Consider the following 26,484-nt stretch of genomic DNA (forward strand, 5'->3'; position numbering starts at 1 on the left):
TCTATGACATGATTGTAAATGAGGTCCCTTTTTCTCCTTCCCTACATCCCTTTCCACTTTTTCTTCCTTCCTACCTTCCTTTTTTCATTTTTTTCCTTCTCTTTCCTCCCTCCCTTTCTGCCTTCCATCTTTATTATTTTATCTAATGGGAAAAGAGACAGAGGGAAAGTCAGGGTAAGGTGAAGGCCAGTGAAGAATTTATGTGGCATTTAGGGAATGGGAAGAAAGCAGGAAATGGGCTTCAGATGGAAGCAAAGTGCTTATTTTGGCAGCATATGGATGAAGATTGGAATGACACAGAGATTAGCAGGGCTTCTGCATAAGATGGCACACAGATTTGTGACTCGTTTTATATTTTTATGGTAACTGTGAGAGGTGATGGACGTATAAATGAAGCCTGTCGTGGCAATCATGCCACAAAACATACATATAGCAAACCATCGCGTTGTACACCTTAAACTTACGTAATGTTACATCAAATATATCTCAATAAAGATGGAAAAAACTCAGACGCAGAATGTTGTGGGAAATACCTGGAAATGTGTGGTGTGGGGCAAGTCGGACATATTGGGGCGGACGGTTTGGATGTGCATTGCTAATCTTCATGAGCACAAGATTCACCTGAGGAGCTTGTTCAGATTCAATAAGTCCGGATGGGGCCTGACAACCTGAATTTCTAATGGGCTTCTGGGCAACACTGCTGGTCTGGGACCACACTGTGAGGAACAGAACTTAGTTGACAAAGCCAGCTTCCAGAAACAACAGGCAGAAGCATTAGTAAGCAGTGAGAAGGGCTGTAAGCATTACCGTTTGGAGCCAAGAATGCCTTCTGCAAATGTTACATACAAGGTGATAAAAGTCGTGAGCTGGCTCCTTCCGTTACTACTGTGTCACCCACCCAATTCAGCTCGGCCCACACCAGCACTGGAACCAGACGCTTCACTCAAACCCATGCTTATTTCTTCTACTCTTGCAGGAATCCTGATCCGGAGATCAGATTGTTTTTGATTTGCTTCATCTCCAAAACTTAGTAATGGTGTCGGTCACACAGAGTCCACCAACGTTTCCTTCATTCACATAGCGCCTGGTGCTGCTGACACTGTGCAAGGTTTAAGTGGCAAGTGCCCACCTTAAGTTCAGTCCTGAAGGTGCCCACAACCTGCAGCTGGCAGGATTGAGGCCACACCTTGTTGTTTTCCATGCTGGGTGAGGACAAAATGGGAACTATTGCCCAAAGGCCCTGTGTTAAAGTCCTTTGGAATTAAACCATTTTAAGGCTCCTCTACAACTTTCCAATGTTCCACAGAAATGTTTTCTGAAGCGTTATGTTGCGGCAAAGCTAGGATTATTGATGTATGTTTGGGAACTGGGACGTTTTTATATCTAATTCTTCCTGTGGGATGATTTCTTTGCCATCAGTCCTTGTAAATCAAGGGAAGTACAAATGCTAGCTTTAAAAATTCACAAGCTGAGGTTGACAGAAACATTTTTCACCTCTCTGATCCAAGCCAGGCAGTGTTTGATGCTGGCACACCTAGATTTTCCCTCTCTTAGTTTCTGCCTAAGGAAAGCAAGACATGAAGTTACTGGTACACACACACAAGCACACACACATGTGCGTGCTCGCACACAAAAGCTCAGGCTTGGAGCCTTAGGGAAACTAGTAAATGAATAGTCTCCTTTTCAAAACATAATAAAAAAGACAAGACTCAGTGCTGGTCTTAAGAACTTTGTCACCTGTTGAGGCTGTTGTTTGCATTTAGGAAATAGGTTCAATGTGAGTAAAAGTGTGTGTTTCTCTCAATCCTGGAGGAACATGCAAGGTTAGCTTTATGAGTGATAGGTACAGACTAAGGATACATAAGAAAAGCTTCTAATATGCTTGTATTCACTTTAAATTTTGCTCTAATAAGGGATCATTAAAAATATGATTAGCAATTAGGTTGTTTTTATGCTTGAATCACACTTTAATTTGCATTAAAAAGTTCTATTTGAGTAGAAAAGTCAGAGAGGCATAATGTTTCTTCTTTTTTTCAAGAAATCAAGCTGTTTAAACTGTACAACAACCGCAAAACTACATCTACCTGGTGAACAAAAGAAAAACCAACAGCGGAGAGTTACCTTTACATATCACATAGACAGCCATAAAAATGTTTTGTGTTAATGACTTAAAAGAAATAGAAACATGGGAGTTGAGAGAGCCTGTCCCAGGACCACTTAATGTCAAGGCTCTGTCCCACCAAAGATGTTGAAGGAATTGTTGAAGGTTCGTGGCAAAGCAAGGAGCACATGAACACAGTCTGTTTCAAGAATGCCTCTGAGGTGTGATGGGCTGGCAAGTGGTGCCAGTTTATTAACCTATTGCCTTGGCTCCAAACCCACTCTTCTGGACTCATTCTTCTGATGCTGGGCCCCAGACTCTGTGGACCTTTTTGTCTTGCCCACTGCCCCTTATTAGGCTCCATTAATAGAAGGTTCTGGAGGAAAATGGGAAAGCTGGAGCAGAAAAAAGGGATTTGACCTCCAGTTCCATCAGATGCCCTGGTGGCAGCACATCTTCTGTCTTCCAGCCAGCAGCAGCTCACTTCAGTGTACGGTGTCTCCATTCCTCGCGGACCCAGCCTCATTGGTTCCATTCAGAGACACCAGCACCAGCGGCTGGCACCCTGTCCTCCAAAATCTGGGTACCATTCCATGGAGCCTCTCCTCAAGTTCAGAGACACCAACATGGCCCAGCAATGGCTCCTCCTCAGGGGTCTGCACCCTGGTCCGTGGGCCCCTCCTCTGAGCCTCTGAATCTTCATGGTCCCAGCCTCTTCCTTTTATTCTCCAGGTCTACGTGGTAGCTGCTCCCCACATTTGCTGCTCCATGATATGCCAGCATCTTTTTGTCTTTTTAGTTGCCCTAATACTTGGATAACAATGCTATATTAAATTCTCTCCATTAAAGTAATTGGTGTGGTTTCTTTCTCTTAATAGGGCCCCGACTGATAGACAAGCTGAGAAAGGCTGGGCAGGATTCTTTTCCAAGACACAACATTCTCTAAGCACAAAAGATTTTCCTGTAAGATTTGTTGTGCAATTTGGTTATTGAATCAGGTATGGCTTCAAACTACCTGATCCTTATTTGGAACATCAGAGCACAGGAAAAATCCAGTATCTTGTAAATGGTTCCATGAGCTTCCACCTCCATCTATTGTTGTTTATGCTCTAAAAGGATAGATAGGATGTAGAGTGACCTGATATGGTGGTTATGGTATTCTCTAACTTAACTTCCTTAATGGAACACACACACACACACACACACACACACACACACACACACACACACACAGTTTCTTCTATGGAGAAGATGGAAGAAAACAATGAGAGGTTTCTGGAGATGAATCTGGAGATTCACAACCAGAACTCCAGGTATGGTTAGATGAAGAGAATTCTATGTCATTGAAAGAATAAATGCCAGCTTTGTTGGATTCACAGCTGACACTATGTTCTCTATAGAATGGACTAAACAGTAAATGTATCCTGATTTGAAAACCTTTCAGATGAGTGGGAAAAACTGTCATTTCATTTATTTTTAGTAAAAGCACAATGTTGAAATGCTACTTGATTCAGATGACAACGTGGGAGACAGGACTGCACCCAGAACTTTGCACTACAGTCATTGTAGGAGGAAACACCTGGTTGTACAAGTCCTGGTCACACACATTCCTGAGATCCTTTAGTTTGTGCTGGTTTAAAACAGCAAGATTGCATATGGCAACAGTGACAGGAAACATTTCAGATTTCTCGCTTTGTCTATAACAAAGTGAGGACTGTAAATACTTCCTTTGTCTTGTCTCTTGTCTACAGATGATAAAACTAATCTCAAAGACCTAATGCAACTAGCTCAAGGGCATATACTTGTTTAGAGGCACAAAGTCAGAATTTGTATCTGGGTCTCCCTGACTCCAAGAACCGAGCTTCTAATATCTCAAGGCAATGACACATCCTCAATCAACTCTTCCTCCTCATTTTGGCTTTAGGTACTTTCCTTTGGGTGATTACAATTTTATGGACAAAACTCATAAGTTCTTGGGTGACCATAGTCTGGTTACTTTCTGAGCTTTTCTTACCTACCTGATATTTATGATAGTTTCTAATATTTTCCTAAGATAAGTTAAGCCAATCGGTTCTTTAATAAAAAAAAGTTTAAAATATCTCTAGTCTTTGTGGTCTTATATTGAATTAGCCAGTATAGCTCTCTAACACACCAGCCAGTGGTTTACAACTTTTGCTAAATCCTCACCTTCTCCAGGATGTTTACCACGAGACTTTACTGATTTGCACACACCAAATGTTCTCAAGAACTATACCCTTCAAAGATTGTCCCTCCAAGTGGCAAATCTACTGCCTTAGCACGTTAATACTTCTGCTCTTGCATAATCATCCATTTTCCTAAACATTATTCACTCATCAATATTCAGCCAACACCATGGAGTACAACGGCGTGTTTCTGTATGCTTTACTGCATTTAATTCAAGGTTCATAATAAACAAATGACAGTAGGCAACATTATCTTTCCCGTTCTCTGGAGCAGAAGGAGGCTCAGAAAGTTCAGGCAGTTTGTGAGAGAGCTACAGAGCTGGTGAGTCACAGAGGAGATTTGAGAGTCCCAGGTTTCCAAACCCAAAGGACTGATACAGTTGTGGATACACATAAACGAAGGATGATGGATCCCAGGAACCACACTGATCCACTGTGGAGCCCATGGGAGGGAAGAAATAACAGGGCCAGTGGATATCTCTTGCTCCCTAACCAGGGCTGAAGAGGCAGGTGGTGCTCATGCTGGGGGCTAGAAGCAAATGCTGGCTGCACAATGGCAGGGCAACAGCAGCTCCAAAGCTCATTTCAGAGCAGAGTTTGGATGATGCAAATAGCTTGAGATGCCCCAGTGTGTCGTTATGTAATTCCTGTCTGTCCCTGTATTCTTCATTTTTCCGTATAGATACACACTGCACTTTCTTCTATTGATTTTCAGAAACAGCCAAGAAACACATCCCACTGTGGCTGACACTCAGAAGGTATGAATGCCAGGGCTTCTGCCATTGCTTTTCACCTCTAAGTTTGAAAGTATCTTGGTCATGTAAGAAGGAAATTTCTTTAAATTAGAAACAAACAACAACAAAAAACCTCTGAGATGCAAGAGATTTAAAAAATAAAATGAAGTCTCTAGAAGGTAACAGTGAAATCATTCATCGGTGATGCTGTCTACAAAATCTCTCCCCACCTAGACCTGAGAATTCACCTTGAAGGCCCCACTGTCTTCTCGAAACACTTCATGTTAGGCCTCACATGAAAACTGCATCTCACTGCAGCCCTACACACCATCCAGAGAAAATCAACCTATGCATATCTGAAAATTGCCCCTATAGCCCATTTACCTTAAGCCCACTCACGATCCACCCAGGGGGTTATCAGAGATTTATGAGCAATCTTTTGCAGATTTAAGGATGCGGTAAGGAAGGAACTCATTTTTGTAATGTCCTCATATTTCATTCATTCATCCACTCATTCATCCACTAGTTGTTTATTGAACACCTGATCTTTGTGCTGAGAAATCAGCAATGAATCAGAGTCCTGTCAAATCATCTCAGTATCTTTTTTCTTTTTTAAAAAATAATTTTTTAATGTTTATTTTCGAGAGAGAGAGACAGAGTATGAGCGGGGGAGGGGCAGAGAGAGAGAGGGAGACACAGAATGTGAAGCAGGCTCCAGGCTTTGAGCTGTCAGCACAGAGCCCAACATGGGGCTTGAACTCAAGAACCATGAGATCATGACCTAAGCCCAAGCTGGACATTAAGCCAACTGAGCCACCCAGGCACCCCTCAGTATCTTTTTTCTATTGACAAAACGCAACAAGGAAATCATACAATCATATCTGCCTTTCAGATTTCAATGTTCCACCCTCACATTTCTGAACATGAGGGGAGTTTTCTCTGTAATGTTCTTCAGGCTGTCTGGCAAATGACTCACCCCCTAAGTTAATTTACTCATTACTCATTATCACAGATAATGAGTAGATTTAGTGTCACAAAAAAACAATATTAGAAAGCATTTTTCCTGTATCTGAATGTACCAGTCTATGAAGAATCTTGGTGTGATTTGGGGGGGAATGAAATGTCATTGTCTGGGAATTCTGTTTAATGAGAACACCTTCCTGAGCTACTGTGAGCAGGGGGAGAGGAGTGTCATGGTGTCCATGCCTCTGATAGCAGCAGATCCACATTAGCCTGGTCTCAACTAGGAAATGATTCTTTTCATGCCAATGATTTTTTCTTCTCCTTCTCCTTCTCCTTTTTTCTCATTCTTCTCCTTCTTCCTCCTTCTCCTTCTTTCTTTTCTTCTTTCTTTCCTTCCTTTTTTCTTTCTTTCTTTCTTTCTTTCTTTCTTTCTTTCTTTCTTTCTTTCTTTCTTCTCCTCCTCCTCCTCCTCCTCCTCCTCCTCCTCCTCCTCCTCCTCCTCCTCCTCCTCCTCCTTCTTCTTCTTCTTCTTCTTCTTCTTCTTCTTCTTCTTCTTCTTCTTCTTCTTCTTCTTCTTCTCTTTTTCCTTCTCCTTCTCCACCACCTCCTCTTTCTCTGCCTCCTCTGCCTCCTCCCCCTCCTCTTTTTTAAAATAGACTAAATAACAACTTCAATTTCAGGGCCCCAACTTGTGTTACTTTGGTTTTCTGAAAGACTCAAGTGGGAAAGAGTCTCTTCCAATGATTTTAATATGTTTTTCCCAATACCATGGCAGGTAGAATATTCATGCAGAGAATAGGAGTCTGTATTAAAGAGAGCTATATGCCAAGCAAACAGAGCATACTGGGGGGATTAAGTAGTACTTGGCATTTTACAGAATGCTTTAGAAGGTGCATGAGTTATATATAAAAGACAGACAACAATGACAACACTTAAATTGAATCTTGAGAATCCCCAGGTGCAAGTATAAATAACTTTTGCAAACTGTAAAAGGGCCCTGATACAAAGAGTAGATATCATAGTCCAGAACAGAGTAGGCAGAAGACTACCAGCAAAATGTGTATCATACAAAGAGGAGAAAAATGAAGCCCAGACTGGAAGAGTCACACTGTAAAAGGGTAATCCCCAATTCTTGGAGAAGATGGAGATTTATTGTGCTCATTCTCCCTCATCCTCTGCACTCTTTCATTTAACCATCAGAATTTGTTCTTATATTCTGTGTTAATAAGCTGTTTACATGCCAGAGGATAAAGTTGATCATACTGAACAATCCCTGAGATGTTTTTAAAGAGTTCTGAGTTAAGAAACCCCTGCATATTTTAGTATATTAAGATATTCCTGGCGGTTATGGTAAGATTCTACTGCCTGTGTATGGGCAAACCAACCGAGCAGAACCCCTAACCAGAGTCTGATGAGGCTCCACATTAAGTTATGAGTGGATGTTTTTCTGTGTCCTGCTTGTCTTAGAACATCTCTAACAGTGACTGTACTTTAACACTCCTTGATTAGGAGATGACCATAAAAATAGAAAGTCAAAACACTATTAGTTAATTAACGCATGATAATAGGGAAACATACTCATCAAATCAGCCAAGGGCATCCCTGTCATTTATTCCTCAGAGAATTTAAATTAAAATCTGCCTTCAGATTTTGCTCTTATCCTTTCTTCAAGGGTCACATATTTTTAATTTAAAAAATGAGAAGCAAACATTTAATTCTAATTAAAATCAATTGACTGTAAATTCTCTGGGTAATCTTTTACCTTTAAATGGAGTTAGACCCCTAGAAAACTACATGGCTTAGTTAATCATAAAACAGCTTTTTATTTTACCAAAGAAGCCACCTTTATAAAAGCATATCTACATTTCCTGCAGGAGGATTGTTGAGGATATAAGTTTACTCAATATGCCATGTATAAAACACCATGTGAGGAGCCCTATCTTCCAGGAGGACCCACATTCATGTTCCTAATAATGAGAACTAGGAATTGTATTGTATTTCCCCTTTTTGACTTGACTTTCTGGAAGCTCGGGGTCATATTACACACTCAGCCATAGCAACCATGGTCACACACTGACTTCTTCACTCTCTCTGATCTTCATATTTTATATATATATATATATATATATATATATATATATATATATATATATATATATAGTATATTATGATGTGATGCGTATATTATGATAGTACATAGGATGTGAAAATGGATTAAACAAACTTCTCGCAGGTATTAGAGGTAAACTGTGATCAGCAAAGCATGCTATTCATATGCGTCAACTGGTAATTTGATTTTCAAATCCTTTTTGACATAGTGTTAGAGAATAAATTTTTAAGTAAAGTAGATTTTCAGTCTCTCAAAGGCAAAGATTGTCTTCCATTTCTCTCTTCATTATTCTCTGCAAACATCAGGGGCTCAACAAAAGCCACCAAAGGCAAACGAGAGGCAACGCTTGCTTACTGAGGGTTTGGTTCATATTTCTTGGAACTTGAGGTAACCTGAGAGGCTATCCTGAAATAGGAGGTTCAGGATAAGAGGTAGATGAAGAAGATCCTGATCTAGCCAGTGAGCAGTTATCTGCTCTTATGGAGGCGGGCAGATGTGTAGGAGTCTGGGTGTGATTACAAGGTGTCCTGAGGCTGGTGCGTCGTCGGGTGCAGAGAGCTCTGGTGGAGCTGCAGAAACCTTGGCAGCACCGTAGCAGCAGGAGACCACCCTGAGCCTCACCGAGGAGCACACCTGCTCCCACGCCCACCCAGCCAGTTTCCGTGGGCACAGGTGCACAGAAAACACCTCTTTCATATGGAATTGAAAACACTATGATTCTGGCATTCTTCCAGTTTTTCTAAGGTTTGCCCATTATTCTGTATCTGACTCCACCCGGGGTGCTTCTGGCTATTCCGTTTGCACACTCAGGTTATACAAGGGTGACATTGTCACCTGTGTCCCTCACACCCAGAGGGGCTTAGGGAAGGACAGCTGCGACTCCCTGACTCTATGCCATCTTATCAAGAATCAAAAATAACATTTGTTTCAATTATTTCTTTGCCAATATCTTCATACTGTACTGTCAGAAGGAGTCTGCCTTCTTCTTAAGGTCCTGTGGGTTGGGAGCCCAGATGTGACAGCTTGTCCCATGGCTGGGAATTATAAAGGTTGGGTTGCATGATTTCTTTTTCTAATTTGGCAAATAGAAAACTATTAGAGTCAAAGCTCTAAATACAGCAATAACATGAGACTTTCTGCTTAACCTGCAGTACGTGGAGGTGTTTAGGGTTTCCAGCATCAAACAGATTGAAGATATTTAAAATAATATAGGAACAGCTGTGTGAATTTATTACAGCTTTATCCTAAATGTGCTTAATTGTTTCAAAATAATGCTTATTGCCCCAGCTGGGAAAGTACAAATTTACTACAATTCAGGCATGATCTTAATGGTAATCAAAGACAAGTAACACATTTGATTTTTGGCTCTAAAAGGAAAAAAAAATACATCAGCAAGGAAGAGTAAACAAGGGGTACTAGGAAGACTGAAGCTCTGATACTTCTTACCTAAATAGTCCTTGAACTTGTGCCCCCACCTGGTCCCCACTCCCCAACTTGGACATCTGTTTTACAGTTGACAACAGTTAAAGGGCCCTCTTTAGGACTGTTTGCTTGGGAGCAGGATTTCAATTTTGTGTGGAGAAAAAAAGAATATGCATTTCATAGTCAAGTAGATACCAATTCATAAAGTCAGGGGCCCGCTGGGTGGCAGTTGAAAGATCCAGAAAGAGGTGTGAAAAGAGCCATCTAGCATTTATTGGGTGCCCACTTAGTACTAAATAGAGTGATATATAGTACTTAGGCTCATTATTTCTCCATTTTGCAGGTGAAAAAACCAAGGCTTGAAGAGGCAAAGGGACTTGTCCAAAACCAGAACATAAGAAGGGGAGCTAAGTTGTAAATTTAGGTCATTCAAATCCTAAAATCCACCTCTGCTCATTACAGCGATTTACCTATGATGCGCCCTGTTGTTACTGAAATGGAACAATTGGAATTTGGGTGCACGTGTGTTAAGCTTCGGTTGGTGTATACACACACACACACACACACACACACACGCAGTATTTTGAAAAAATACCTAGAGAAGACTTTTTCAGGGAAGATGAAATCCTGATGACACAGATAAGAGCAAAAGCCCAAGAAGTAGAGGAATTGCCAAGGTGCCTGGCATGAGAACATTCTATTTTACTCCTGAGAAAGGGATGAAAGCAAAAGATGCTGGAAAACTGGAGTGAAGCTGGGGTGGAGACCTCTGGGAGTATAGCAGACTTTGGGCTGTATCCCAAGATCCCCCTTTAGGACTGAAGTCTCATTCCCCAACTTTGGCGAGTGGGCATGGAAGGGAGCCCTCAGCCCGTGGACCTCTAGAGAGCTGCCCTTGTGCCAGGGCGAACACCCCTTTCTGTGGCCCTGCAGCCTGTGACTGGTGTGCACAGGGCTCTCAAGCTTAGTCCCCTCAAGCCAACTTGGGACAACTTTGCAGGGCCGTTCCAGCTTTAGCACATCCCCTCTGGCCAACGAGGCCTTGATGAGACAGTACCACAGCCCAGCTTCTCCTTCTGCTCAGTCTGCCTTCCTTCCATCCCCCAACACGAGTGGACCCAGAGAGCCAGCCCCCGTGCAGGAAACCTTCTGCAGGAAAACGATCTCAGAGCCTGCTTTCCAGCGAGCGGACCCGCAACAGGTGGCTACCGAGCACTTCTTTAAGAACAGGGGTGCCTAAGTGACCTTAAGTCTTTGTGACACGATGCCTTTATCACTGGCTTCCAAATTTTCAAAAAAGTCTAGTGCCCTCACAAATGATTTGGTTAAGTAGGAGTATTGGGGAAAATGGATGAAGAGGCTAGATTTTCAGTCTAGACCAATATGGTGCAGCACGGAGACATGGGAGACAGAAGATGAGATATTTACAATTTGTAGGGACTTTCAGAACTCCCAGAAAGGGCTGTGAACTACCATAGGACATGGACATAGGGCCTGAGCCAAAGTTGCTGAGACCTAAGGGCCAGAGACAAATGGGCTGACATGTGGGTTAGCAATAATGAGGCTGAGCTTCACCTTCACAGAAAGGAGATAAGTAATTCCTGGGCCAGGCAAGTAGACGTTAACGGGTCCATGAGAGTGAGAAGGCATCATGTGAGCAGTGCATGGACCTGTCCATCCCTTTGGAAAAGACGGACCCCTCTCCTGAACTCCCTGGGTGTTGGCTGCACTCAGGTGGTGCTTGACATTCTCCTCGGTCTTGTGAATCACACTTCAGGTGCCCAGTCTCCTTAGCTAGGGTGTAAGGTGTCTCCCTCATTATGCACCTCAAGGCACTTAGCACCTCACATGACAAACTCTCAAGAAAAACACAATTAATTGATTGTAGACCTTGACACAGCTGAGTAAGAAGTCCGACCAGCTCTGTAAAGGCTCTCTTAAACCTAATAAGTAAATTTGGAACCACTGCTCCATGGGCAAGAAGCCCTCATTTGCTGGTCACCAAGCCTTCCTTTCCTACAAGTTTTTGTTTGTTGTTTTGCAATTGAAATGCTGGTTTCAATCAGCAGTTCCTTCGGAAGTGCTGCTGCCTGACACTGACCTTTTATTAAAGGAAGGGAATGTTGGAGGCATAACTAACACCTCTTCAATGAGATTTGGAAAGCGAAGAGGAGAACATCATCTATTTCTCCACTGAAAGGTTATTTCAATCAGTGAGATAGAATGAGCTTTATTCAGAAAGCACTTGGAAATCCTGCAATGCCAAGTTCTTTGTATTAAAAACATGTATTTAACAGAGGAGAAGCCTGGGCTGAGACGATGAGATGCTGTCAAAGTATAGAGACCAAATACCCACCAACTGAGAAAGGCATGGAACAGGACCTAGGATTTGAGAGTGGCAGACCGAGCCTGGAAGCTAGCTTTGGCCTTGTGTGTCTCAGTTGGCCTTTCTGTAATCACAGATTGTTCATCTTTAAGGTGTGGTTGCATGTACTTATGACAACAAAATGAGCACAAGTAGGTTCCAGAACATGATTACAGGCACATGGAAGGCTCATGGGAATGAAAAGGCTCCTTTAGAACATTTAGGGTTCTTGATGGGGACCCGGGCTTTTGTGTCACCTGGCTCTCACTGGCACCATCCGACCCTGGCTGCGGTTAGCAGCACTAGTTTTGGAATTACCCATACTTCTTTTTTTATTTTTTAATTAAAAAAATTTTTTTAATGTTTATTTATTTTTGAGACAGAGACAGAGTGTAAGAGGGGAGGGACAAAGAGAGGAAGACATAGAATCGAAACAGGCTTTAGGCTCTGAGCTGTCAGCGCAGAGCCCAACATGGGGCATGAACTCATGAATGGTAAGATCATGACCTGAGCTGAAGTTGGAAGCTTAACCGATGGCCACCTAGGCGCTTACTATTATTTTTTAATGTTTTATTTTTTAGAGAGAGAGAGATAGATAGAGCACAAGTAGGGGAGGGGCAGAGAGAGAGGAGACACAGAATCTGCAGCAGGCTCCCGGCTCCCGGCACAGGGTTCGAAATGGTGAACCGGGAGATCATGACCTGAGCCAAAGCTGGCTGCTTAACTGACTGAGCCACCCAAGCGCCCTGGAATTAATCATACTTCTATTCTAAACATAGCCTTGCCACTTACTAGCTGTGTGACAGTAGGGAGGTTTCTTAACCTCCTGAAATACAACTCCTTTACTTATAAAATGGGGAGTTTTGCCATCTCACAGATGTGTGGTGAGAGCCGCCTGTGGTAGTGGGTGTCTGGCTTAGCACACATTCCTTATCACACCCCTGGGCATTGAAAGCAAGCTTCCCTTCACATAAACATTGCTATGGCTTTGGTCCAGTTTAGAACCTGAGCTGATACTATTACAAACCTCATGCTACTCCATCTTGGAAGTATTTTAGCAAGTGCTTAACGCTCCACCACCATTTTCTTTTACAAGTGATTGCTACTGCATGATGAGCCATGTATCAGGTTAACAAGAAGAACAATAAAGGTCATGGGCTTCTCATTTCCAGTTTGGCCTTCTTCGGTCAAGGTCATCCTGTGATTGAAAGTGAAAGAAAAATTTCAAGAACTTCTGAGGCAGCTAGCTGAGACTGATCCAATTACTATGTTTGACCTCACGGTTACTATAGCACCTCCTTGTGCCTCCTGCAGCCTCTAAATAGTTGACTTCAGCTCTCATCACAGCACTCGGCCAGAGCTGTGCTCTAACCTTGCCCAGACCTTTCCGAACAGTGGACATGAGAGTTCAACAATGAAATTGCCAGAAAATTCTCCACAGCCCTGCAGCACTCAAAGAGGGCTCTGTAGCTGCAGCAGCTAACACAGGATCTAGTGCCATCCGGCCAAGGACAGGCCTCTATGATGCACACCCACAAATACATAAACCGGTTCTGAGTATCAAAGTGGCACGCACTGTGTCGGGCATGCTCACACAGGTAAGTCGTGAGTGCATCTCACCAAACACACTAGGCAGCTCCACGGGAACCACCTTTCCTCCCGCCCTCTTCAACAAAGACTATCTATCCACTGCCTACTTACAGGAGAGCAATGTCCAATGGGCATGATGCTGCACATCACCACACCGACTCTAGGCGTTCATCAGCTACGACCAGTGACACCAAAACCAACACTTCTGGAAAAGCGATTCCTCCGACATGTTAGGGCACTGTGAGTTTCTTCACCTCATTTAGATAATTCACAAAAATCACTAACCCTCTCCCCCTGCCAAAGTATCACTTTTTATTAACCCATGTGAGCAACAGCATTTGATTCTCAATAAACAATATTTCTGGTAAACTGGGTTGGAAAGCTCAGCTGAACCCTGAGGCCAAAAGTGGCTTCTTCTCTTCCACTGCAAGTCTAGACTTAGAGACATTTTCTGTTCCTGACTCTCAAGTGTGTTTGCTGACAGAGATGAAAATACAACTTCCTATATTCCAAAAAAATATAGCAAAAGCAAAGAAAATAGGTCACAAGGTAAAAGACTAAGTTTACTAGAGAGAGGGAGAGAGAGAGAGAGAGAGACAGAGAGAGAGAGAGAGAGAGAGAGAGAGAGAGGAAGAGAGTAGAAAACATAAAATCCAAAAGTTTGATAGAGAGAGAGAGAGAGAGAGAGAGAGGAAGAGAGTAGAAAACATAAAATCCAAAAGTTTGATAACATACTCTGTGGAGAAACCGGAGAAGAGGCACTTGCATACACTTCTGGGTTGGAATGCAAAATGGCATTCGGTGATACCTACCAGAACTATATACGCATTTACTTTCTGATCAAGCAATTCCGTCTCTAGAAATCTATCTCAAAGATAAACTGGAAATAAAACAAAAAAGGTAAATGCACAGGGTATTCATTATAGTACTACCTGTAACAGCTAAAGCCTGGAAAAACCCATATGTCCATCTGGGGAAAGGGTGAATAAACAACAGTCCCTCTGCACAAAGGACATCTTGGAAGCTGTGAAAAGGAATGACGCCTATTGCTATACACTACTGTGAAGTAATCCCGAGGATATATTGCCAGGTGAAACAGACCAAAGTGTGTGTAATGTGTTGCCAATTTCTTAAGAAGTGAGAAATATGATACCTTTATCTGAATATCTTTTTTAAATGAAAGGATGAGACATACATTTTTTTAATGATTCCCATTTGTGGAAGGGAGAGAATAGGGTAAGGGATCAAGGATAGAAGCTATCTTCTTTATTTTATTTTTTTTAACATTTATTTATTTTTGAGACAGAGAGAGACAGAGCATGAACGGGGGAGGGGCAGAGAGAGAGGGAGACACAGAATCCAAAGCAGGCTCCAGGCTCTGAGCCATCAGCCCAGAGCCCGAGGCGGGGCTCGAACTCACCTACAGCGTGATCGTGACCTGAGCTGAAGTCGGACGCTCAACCGACTGAGCCACCCAGGGGCCCCGAAGCTATCTTCTTTAAATATGCCTTTTTATGGATTTGACTTTGGACCCATGGAACCACTTTACATAATTAAGAAACAAAAGTAATAAAACAAAAGCAGTTTCTAAATATGTGAACCAAATAAACTTTTATATACCCACATGGAGCCTAATGATCCAGTTAAATAGAAATGGGTTGCATGCACGTGAGGAAATTACTGAGGTTAAGGAAAGAACCATGCAAAAGAGTTATAAAGAGGAAACTGCTTTATGAAACTTTTTATGAAGACTGCCTCTTCATACCTGCCAGGTTGTCATTTATTATGAAACCCGACAACTCACTGGTCATTAGATAGAGTACACAGAAGGGTCTCGCCTCAGTAATGGGCTATGATCAGCCATAGCTTGAAGGCTGCCGGGGGTCCCACGTGACAAAGCTCAGAAGTAAGACCCAAATGTATCAAATTGTTTCCTACTCATTTAACTGAATCCTAAAACAAAGCTTGAGACTACTTGTTGGAATACAAAAATACAAAAATAACCAGCACTCAACAAAGTAAAATTCACAATGCCAGACATTCAAGCAAAGATTACCAGGAACACCAGGCAGTAGAAAAATATTACCTATAATTAGGAGAAAAATCAACCAATTGACACAGAAATGACACATATTAGCATTAGCAGATAAGAACACCAAAATAATGAAACTATATTATACTTGTTCAAGTAACTAGAAAATATATTGACCATGTTAATCAAATACGTGAAAAATATTTTAAAAAGAGACTCAAATCAAACTTATAGAGATGAAAACTATAGTATCTCAGATGAAAAATATACTGATTGGGATTAACAGCAGATCACACATTGCAGAGGAAAAGATGAGTTAAGTTGAAAACATAGCATTAGAAACTATTCAAAATGAAACAGAGAGAGGGAGAAAAGGCCTTAAAAAAGACCAGAACATCAATGAGCTACGGACAACTTCAAGAAGCCTGATACATGTGTCATTGTATTTTCCAAAGAGAAAACACACATCTATGCAGGCAGATACTTTGTTTTTCCTGTGCCTGTGCATTAATTATCAATGCAGAGGTGATTCAGAGCTGTGGTCACCACAAAGAGCTCCCATCCCTCTCATTAAGAAAATTTAGGGCCCGGATGTTTCTCAGGGCATTGACTTCCAACTGGAGAAATGGGCTCAAAAGCTCCCTGAGACTTTTAGGCCTTCTCCATAGGTGCCCGTTCTCAGGCTGAGTCTTAGTAAGGTGGGTCCCATGCCTAGAACTTTGTCCCACTGAGCAGGATGTTAGAGTCCACCCCCCTCTGCCCATGGTTTCCAGGCAGTAAGACCTCTTGGCCACTGTAAGAACCTGACGAGTCCCTGGCAGGGAAACCAGAAGTTCATCTTCAGAATTTCCTGGGTAGTGAGTCCCTCTAATAGCAGGCTTTGTGGGTCCACACACCTTTAGGACAAATGCTTATGAGGTGCCTGAAACTATACACTAAACCTGGCTCTCCTTGTAACAATTCTATGGGGAACAAAGGAAAAAAACTACTACAAATGTCTAACATATCTAGTTCACAGATTTAGATCCATATCCACAACTACCATCCATTTACAATTAGGACCAATAATGCTAAGTGATGAGCCCACTTACATGATATTCTGGAAAAGATAAAACTATAGGGACAGAAAACAGATCAGTGGTTGACAGGGGCAGGGTATGATGGGAGAGATGGGTTACAAAGAAGAAGCACAAGGAATATTTGGAGGTTCTATAATCTTCTATAGAAACTTCTATAATCTTGACAGTGACGATGGTTATATAGCTATATGCACTTATCAAAACTGATAGAGCTATATGGTAAATAGAGTGAATTTTATTGTTACACATTTGTCAAAACTCATAGAACTATACACTAAAAAAGGTAATCTTTATTAGATATAAATTATACCTTCCTTAATAAAATAGAAAACAAATAAATAAAAAAGAATAAAAAAATGAGGCCTTAAAGACATAGGTATATTTTTATATTATATTTGGCTTTTATTAAGGTGATCCCAACTCATACTCTGGTAACAAACTCCCTCCAGGTAAAATACTTTAGATTCAGTGCTTCTCAAACTATAATATGGATATGATTCTCCCGGGAACTTATTAAAATGCAGATTCTAAGTTAGGAGGGGTGAGGGCAGAGATTCTGCATTTCTCACAAGCTTCTAGGTGATCTCCATGCTGTTGGTCTATGGACCATACCTAAGTAGCAAAGCCAAGGATTCTAGTGAGATTACTTGATATATAAAGGTCAGGAGAACTATTCATTCAGGTTGAAAAACACCTTCGTGGCATGACACGTTGTCTTGGCCTGTGTATTAGAGTTAGAGGATCGATCCTTTAGCAATAGTGTGTCACTTACTCCCCTCAGAGCTGAGAGCTGACCAACTGGACCATTCTGGAGCCAGACCTGGAATCAAATCCAGCTAATGGTGGTAAAGAAAACTCTTCTCAACAGAAACCCTTTTGGATTTCTACCCTTCTACCCTTGCTATGAGGGTAGAAGCTTCAGGAGTTCTTTGAAGCGACAGAAGCCCATGAAGTCACAAAGGGCCATCCATCCATCCATCCATCCATCCGTATATGAATAGCAACCTTTCTTCATGGAAATTACTTAGTCAGGAAGGAAGTCAATACTGGCTTCTTGTGATTCTGCTGACAATCTAAAGACTTTGAGTGGCACCACCTAATAGCTGCTAACACCCAGTGCTGTCCATGCCCCCAGCAGTGAGTTTCATCTGTGGAGTGGTCTCCCAACAGGAGTAAGAAGTACCTGTGACAGGGAATTAAGTGTTGGAGGATGGTAAATGGCTGGTTTTTATATTCAACAACTTCCTGATATTTTCCCAGAGATCTGGCACTTCTTTTTGCATGCTTAAAAAAACCCACAAAAACACTATATAAATATCTTCACAGCTTCTTCGCCCACAGATGCCCTTAGGTATAAAACATCACTTAGCAGACTAACACATGCCAGCACCTTCAGATACTTCACTTGGGGCTTTTCAAGAGGCAGCAACCACATGGATATTGAGAGTCATATTATAAGTTGTTAGCATTTTATTGAGTATATGCTATGTGCCACAAACTATCCTAAGTGCATTTCATAAATTCATGATCTCAACATGAGATCACCTCACAACAACCCTGTGAAGTAGGAACCAATATTGGCCCTACTTTCCGATGAGAAATCTCAGGTACAAGGAGGTTGGGTAATTTGTCCAAGGACGCACACTAGTAATGATGAGCAGGGATTCAAATTGCAGCAATTGCTGTCTCCCTGCTTCACACCCTCCATCCTGACCACTATACCAGGGTCTGCTCTAGGCCTGGCACTGCATACATGAATGCTCACTAAACTTGACGAGGGAGCTTGGAGAGAACTAGAAGAAAGACGGCAGCTGGGAGAACTAGAAGAAACACGGCAGGGGGTCACCACATGCATTACTCCCCAGTTTCCTTAGAGAGCTTTACTTTCGCACTGTGGGAGATGATGAGGCCACTTGTCTGACACCCCTAAACCACCACACACTAAGCCTTTAGAAGCACTGATAACTGAACTGGAAGGTTTGTTCTTCCCTAGATCTTACCTTTCTTATGTAAAGATGGGGAAGGCTGTGAAGGGAGGAGGTTTGGGAGGGAAACCAGGAGTTCAGTTTTGGACATCCTGAATCTGAAATGCCTCAAGGACACCCAAAGAGAGATGTCAAGGAACAGGTTCAAATTCACATATTACTGAAAAATTAATGGATGAAAAGATATGGTGAATGGGAGTCCCTTAAAAGTAACATAGGTGAATAGTTGGAAGTAGAGATAAAACAAGGTTTACCATAGGTTGATAATTGTTGAGCTGACTGATGAATCCAATGGGATTAATTATACTATCCTGACTACTATCTGTAACTTCCCAAGTTAAATTTTTAAAAATTCAGAAGGACACAGCATCATTTATATAGGATACCATAACAAAAAAGTAAAACCTAGATCTAATCACAAAGGAATAATAGACAAACCCAAATTGAGGGGCATTGTACAAAATAGCCCATCTTGTACTCGTAAAAAATGTCAATGCCATGAAAGACAACAAATAACTGAGGAGCTGTTTCAGAATAAATGACACCAAAGAGACCTAACAACTAAATGTTAATGTGTGAAACTGGCATGTATCCTGGGTCGGAAAAAAAGTATTGCTACAAAGGGTATTATTTGGTCAATCGGTGAAATTTGAATGTTGGTTAGTATAGTCTATGGTATATATCAATGTGAAATATCTTAAATTTAATAATTTGCTGAGATTACATAAGAGAATATCCATGTTCTTTGGAGTTTCACACTTAAATATTTAAGTGTGAAAGATCATGATGAGTGAAATTTATTCTCAAATGACACAGTAATAATTATTATAATCATGTATAAATATGGATGTGAACACCTAATGCAAATGTGACAAAATGTTAACAACTGGTGAATCTAGGTGAAGCATATGTCAGTATTTACTGTGCTATTCTTTCAACATTTCTATAGGCTTAATATTTTTGAAAATAAAATTTGAAAAAATTAACACTATTGGCCTGATATAATTAGTATCCCTGAAATACATCGCTTGTATGCCCTTCCTTATAGTCTTTTGAATAAAAAGCTATCTTCTTTACTCCTTAATGATAGGCACTAAATACTTGATTTTTCCTTAAGAATGCCTCTTGTATGTATCAGTTTGATATGCATTACATCACTTGCTCATCGTAGCAGGCCCTGCAGGTACTCTCCCACTGTGGGGGGGTACCACTGGTGGAGAACCTTGCCTGGAGAATGTCCTTTTCAGTCACAATCCCTTCCTAGATGGCCCATATCCAGTCCTTGACTGACCTGGGGCTGCAAAGGCCTGGCCCTCTCACCCGAACTCTGGACAGTTCTGCAGGGCCATCCAAGCTTCAGAGTTCTCTGCAGGGTCCGTGGAGGCTTCCACTGAGACCATGGCACAGGCTGATGTGTCCCTGTGCATAGTCCACTTCCTTCCCCTCCTTTCTACATGTGCTGGCGTCATGAACACCCCCTCACAGACCTCCTGCGCAGTAATCCCCACCTCCAAGTCTACCTTCCCAGGGATCCAACTGTGGCAATAATGTTATAACCATTTTGCAGATGAGGAACCTGAACCTTTGAAAATCACTTGCCTAGGGTCTGAAAACTGTTTATTGGTGAAGTCATGACTCAGACTCCATATACGCTGGCCCCCAGCCTCACCTTTCTTCTATTTACCTTTCCAAATCCTACCTCTCTAGTAAGGACAAAGCCAAGTTTCCACTTCTCCCAGAGGCCTCCTTGACTTCCCCTTTCTGATCCGGAAGCTCTCACCACCTGCTCCATTTGGCACATGGCCATGGTCCCACTTGGGGGCTTTTCTTAACTGTTACCTCATATAATAAAACCATTGTGCTGTCATTTGGCTTTCCACTTTGAAGTTTGGTGCTTTCTCTGCCTTACACCTTCCCTGGGACAAAGGTCATTCATTGGTCTTTGTGCCCCAACAGTTGCTGTCATGTGCAGAGCACACAGTAAGTCACTGCACCAAGAATGTGAGAGCATGTGGCAAGGCCCTCTCTCTTCTGGCCATGCTCTGCGACTTAGAAGAGGAAACACAACAGCCTCAGAAGACACTCAGCCCTGATAGAGGGACACTGATCTGCAGAGGCACACCCACTGAAAGATAACCAAACAGAGGGAGGAGCCAAGATGGCGGAACAGCACGGGAGTTTTTTGTGTATATCATGTCCATGAAATACAGCCAGACCAACACCAACCCATCCTTCACACCTAGAAAACTTATTGGAGGATTAAGAAAACAATCTGCACAACCTGAACCACAGAATTAAGCAGGTACATGGCGCGGAGAAGTGAACTTGGGGAGCGAGAAGCCACAGAGGGCAGGGAGGTGCTTTTGTGGGCAGAGAGAGGATAGAGATGGGGCGGGGGGCGGGGGTGGGGAGAATACGGGAAAAGCAACGCCCCCAAATGCAGCTGCAGAGAAAGTGGAAAATTGGAAACAGTGGCAAGAACTAAACTAAAAAGGGAGAAAGGAGAAAGAGAGGGTTTAAATTCCATTAAAACCATAAACAAGGGGAGCACAAAGTATGAAACTCTGCAGCTCCATACCTGGCGGTGCTCTGGTGGGAAGTGCGAATCCACAGGAGCAGAGTGGGGTCTGGGTGGTTCTCAGGCCACATGGAGAAAAGCGGTTCCACTGCTGGAAGGACATTTGGTAGACACTGTTGAAGCCTCCTGGTCCCAGCAGACCCCAGAGAACAGCCACATTCACTGGTGCTGGAATGTCATTGGGAGTGCAACCTGGGGCCAGATGTGTTGTGATTTTCCATAATCCCTGAAAAGCTACTGCTACACTATCTCGCAAACTTTCTCTGGGGCGAGCTGGCACCTGGCCGCAGTCTTAGGGCACTGACAGCGGCAGGGTCCAGCAAGCATTCCTGGGTGCAGCTGACATTCGGCCATTGTTCAGCCATTGCTTGGTGAGATGCTCCCACAGAGGGGCAGAATGGGACAAAGCCGCAGTCCTTCAGAAGTAGCAGCTGGGGAAAACCCGGGAGAGAGGGTACTGCCTGGGGCTTGATCACAGACAGTGAAAAAGTAGGGAGTGGACGAAAGCTGAAGACAGAGGACAGGTGTGCAATTGCTGATCGGGGAGAACAGAGTTCCAATACTAGAGACTGGGCAACGCCATTTTCACTGCTCCTGCACATGCGCATATGCACCTAGGAGTTCCACACTCTCCACTCCAGTAGGTTAGCAGTGCCATTTAGTGGAGATGGAGCCGTTACACTGAGCCCCACCCAACTGGGCCAAGCTTGCTCTTTAAGAACACAAGTCTCACCGCCTGCTTAGTTTATGGACTATAAAGCACTTCATAAACTGACTTCTAGGTGAACACAAAGTAATTTCAGTCCTATTTCAATCTGTTAGCTGGTCCATCTATTCAATTTCCTTTTTTTTCTCTCTTTTTCACTTTTTCTTGAATACAGAAAGAGAAAAAATTCATTTTTATTTTCAATTTTTATTAAAAATATTTTTCTTTGATTTTCTCTACTATATTCTTTACTTCTGTGTAATTTTTTTCAAATTCTATTTTACTCCCATCATCTCATTTTAGTCTACTTCAGTCTATTCATTTTTCAAATTCTCAAATGATTTCCTCCCTGCCCCCGTTTTTCTCTACTCTGTCAAACCACTTTCAACACCCAGACCAAAACACACCTAGGATCTAGCATCATTTATTCAATTTGTGTGTGTGTGTGTATTTAATTTTTTAATTTTAATTTTTCTACCTCATTAATTCCTTTTCTCCCTTCAAAATGACAACACGAAGGAATTCACCCCAAAAGAAAGACCATGAAGAAACGACAGCCAGGGATTTAACCAACACAGATACAAGCAAGATGTCTGAACCAGAACTTAGAATCACAATAATAAGAATACTAGCTGGAGTCGAAAATAGATTAGAATCCCTTTCTGCAGAGATAAAAGAAGTAAAAAATAGTCAGAATGAAAAAATGCTATAACTGAGCTGCAATCACAGACAGATGCTGCGGCGGCAAGGATGGATGAGGCAGAACAGAGAATCGGTGATATAGAGGACAAACTTATAGAGAATAATGAAGCAGAAAAAAAGAGGTAGAGTAAGGCAAACAAGCACGATTTAAGAATTAGAGAAATCAGTGACTCATTAAAAAGGAAGAACATCAGAATCATAGGGTTCCCAAAAGAGGAAGAGAGAGAAACAGAGGTAGAAGGTTATGTGAGCAATTCATAAAGGAAAACTTTCCTAACCTGGGGAAAGACACAGACATCAAACCAGGAAGCACAGAGGACTCCCATTAGATTGAACAAAAACTGACCATCAACAAGGCATATCATAGTCAAATTCACAAAACACTCAGGCAAGAAGAGAATAATGAAAACAGCAAGGAAAAAAAGTCCCTAACATACAAGGGAAGACAGATCATGTTTGCAGCTAACCTATCCACAGAAACTTGGCAGGCCAGAAAGGAGTGGCAGGATATATTCAGTGTGCTGAACCAGAAAAATACGGAGCCAAGAATTCTTTATCCAGCAAGGCTGTCATTCAAAACAGAAGGAGAGATTAAAAGTTTCCCAGACAAAAATAAAAGGAGTTTGTGACCACTAAACCAGCCCTGCAAGAAATTTTAAGGGGGAATCTCTGAGGGGAGACAAGATGAAAAAAAAATTTATGCAACAAAGATTAGAAAGGACCAGAGAACACCACCAGAAACTCCAACTCTACAAGCATCATTACAGTAATAAATTCCTATCTTTCAGTACTCACTCTAACCGTCAATGGACTCAATGCTCCAATCAAAGGACATAGGGTAAAAGAATGGATAAGAAACCAAGATCCATCTAGATGCTGTTTACAAGAGACCCACTTCAGACCTAAAGGCACCTTCAGAGTGAAAATAAGGGGATGGAGAACCATCTATCATGCTAATGGTCAACAAAAGAAAGCTGAAGTAGCCATACTTATATCAGACAATCTAGACTTTAATGTAGGACTGTATCAAGAGATGCAGAAGGGCATTATATCATAATCAAGGGGTCTATCCACCAAGAAGACCTAACAATTATAAACATTTAGGTGCCAAATGTGCGAGCACCCAAATATATAAATCAATTAATCACAAACATAAAGAAGCTCATCGATAGTAATACCATAATAGTAGGAGACTTCAACACCCCACTCACAGCAACGGACAGATCATCTAATCAAAAAATCCACAAGGAAACAATGGCTTGGAATGACACACTGGACCAGATGGACTTAACAGATCTATTCAGAACATTTCATCTTAAAGCAACAGAATATACATTCTTCTCCAGTGCACATGGAAAGTTCTCCAGAAAAGACCATACACTGGGACACAAATCAGTCCTAAGTAAGTACAAAGAGGTTGAGATCATACCGTGCATATTTTCAGACCACAATGCTATGAAACTCAAAATCAACCACAAGAAAAAATTTGTAAAGGTAACAAATACTTGGAGACTGAAGACGTCCTACTAAAGAATGAATGGGCTAACCAAGCAGTTAAAGAGGAAATTAAAAGTATATGGAAGTCAATGAAAATGATAGCACCACAACCCAAAACCTCTGGGACGCAGCAAAGGCAGTCATAAGAGGAAAGTATATAGCAATTCAGTTCTTCCTAAAGAAGGAAGAAAGATCTCAGATATAGAACCTAATCTTACCACTTAAGGAGCTGGAAAAAGAACAGCAAATGAAACCCAAAACCAGCAGAAGACAGGCAATAATAAAGATTAGCACAGAAATTAATGCTATTGAAACCAAAAAACAGTAGAACAGATCAATGAAACCAGAAGCTGGTTCTTTGAAAGAATCAATAAAATTGATAAACCACTAGCCAGTTTGATCATGAAGAAAAAGGACCCAGTTAAGCAAAATCAAGAATGAAAGAGGAGAGATCACAACCAACACAGCAGAAATACAAACAATAATAAGAGAATATTATGAGAAATTTATGCCAATAAAATGGGCAATATGGAAGAAATGGACAAATTCCTAGAAACATATACACTAACAAAACTGAAACAGGAATAGAAAATTTGAACAGACCCATAACCAGTAAGGAAATCGAATTAGTAATCAAAAATCTGCCAAAAAAACAAGAGTCCAGGGCCAGATGGCTTTCCAGGGGAATTCTACCAAACATTTAGGGAAGAGTTAACACCTATTCTCTTGAAACTGTTCCAAAAAATAGAAATGGAAGGAAAACTTCCAAATTCTTTCTATGAAGCCAGCATTACCTTGATTCCAAAACCAGACAGAGACCCCACTGAAAAGGAGAACTATAGACCAATTTCCCTGATGAACAAGGATGCAAAAATCCTCAACAAGATATTAGCCAACCGGATCCAACAATACATTACTAAAATTATTCACCATGACCAAGTGGGATTTATACCTGGGATGGAGGGATGGTTCAATATCCACAAAACAATTAACATGATTCATCATATCAATAAAACAAAGGACAACAACCATAGGATCCTCTTAATAGATGCAGAGAAAGCATTTGACGAAATACAGCATCCTTTCTTGATAAAAACCCTCAAGAAAGCAGGGATAGAAGAGTGTACCTCGAGATCATAAAAGCCACATATGAACGACCCAATGCTAATATCATCCTCAATGGGGAAAAACTGAGAGCTTTCCCCCTAAGGTCAGAAAAAAGACAGGGATGTCCATCTCGTCACTGTTATTCAACATAGTATTGGAAGTCTTAACCACTGCAATCAGATAACACAAAGAAATAAAAGGCATCCAAATCAGCCAGGAGGAGGTCAAACTTTCACTCTTTGCAGATGACAAGATACTCTATATGGAAAACCCAAAAGATTACACCAAAAAACTGCTAGAACTGATTCATGAATTCAGCAAAGTTTCGGGATATAAAATCAATGCATAGAAATCGGTTGCAATCCTATACACCACCAATGAAGTGACAGAAAGAGAAATCAAGGAATCAATCCCATTTACAGTTGCACCAAAAACCGTAAAATATTTAGGAATAAATCTAACCAAAGAGGTGAAAAATCTATACAATGAAAAGTATAGAAAGCTTATGAAAGATATTGAAGAAGACACAAAGAAATGGAAAAAGATTCCATGCTCCTGGATAGGTAGAACAAATATTGTTAAAATGTTGATACTACCCAAGCAATCTACATATTCAATGCAATCCCTATCAAAATAACACCAGCATTCTTCACAGAGCTAGAACAAATAATCTTAAAATTTGTATGGAACCAGAAAAGACCCTGAATAGCCAAAGAAATCTTGAAAAAGAAAACCAAAGCAGGAGGCATCACAATCCCAGACTTCAAGCTATACTACAAAGCAATAATCATCAAGACAGTATGGTACTGGCACAAGAACAGACACTCAGATTAAGGGAACAGAATAGAGAACCCAGAAATGGACCCACAAACGTATGGCCAACCAATCTTTGACAAAGCAGGAGAGAATATCCAATGAAATAAAGACAGTCTCTTCAGCAAGTGGTGCAACTTGTTACTCAACATGTCTCCAGAGGCAAGGGAAACAAAAGCAAAAATGAACTACTGGAACCTCATCAAAACAAAAAGCTTCTGCACAGTGAAGGAAACAATCAGCGAAACTAAAAGGCAACCGACAGAATGGGAGAAGATATTTGCAAATGACATATTAAATAAAGGGTTAGTATCCAAAATCTACAAAGAACTTATTAAACTCAACACCCAAAACACAAAGAATCCAGTGAAGAAATGGGCAAAAGACATGAATAGCCACTTCTCCAAAGAAGACATCCAGATGGCCCACCGACACATGAAAAAATGCTCCACATCACTCATCATCAGGGAAATACAAATCAAAACGACAAGGAGAT

The 26,484-nt window shown here is 41.5% G+C and overlaps 1 protein-coding gene and 1 non-coding gene across 11 annotated transcripts in view; one reads left to right on the top strand and one right to left on the bottom strand.

The window, feature by feature from the left end:
- Window positions 1-26,484, bottom strand: part of NEK11 (NIMA related kinase 11) — a 287,681-nt gene that overhangs the window by 32,046 nt on the left and 229,151 nt on the right. The window lies entirely within an intron of this gene.
- Window positions 257-359, top strand: LOC128777476 (U6 spliceosomal RNA). The gene has a single exon (XR_008422733.1). It is a non-coding gene; the product is annotated as a U6 spliceosomal RNA (small nuclear RNA).

Source organism: Panthera pardus, unplaced genomic scaffold (genome assembly GCF_024362965.1).
Source record: "Panthera pardus isolate Hobbes unplaced genomic scaffold, ASM2436296v1 HiC_scaffold_16, whole genome shotgun sequence".
Taxonomy (NCBI): Eukaryota; Metazoa; Chordata; class Mammalia; order Carnivora; family Felidae; genus Panthera; species Panthera pardus.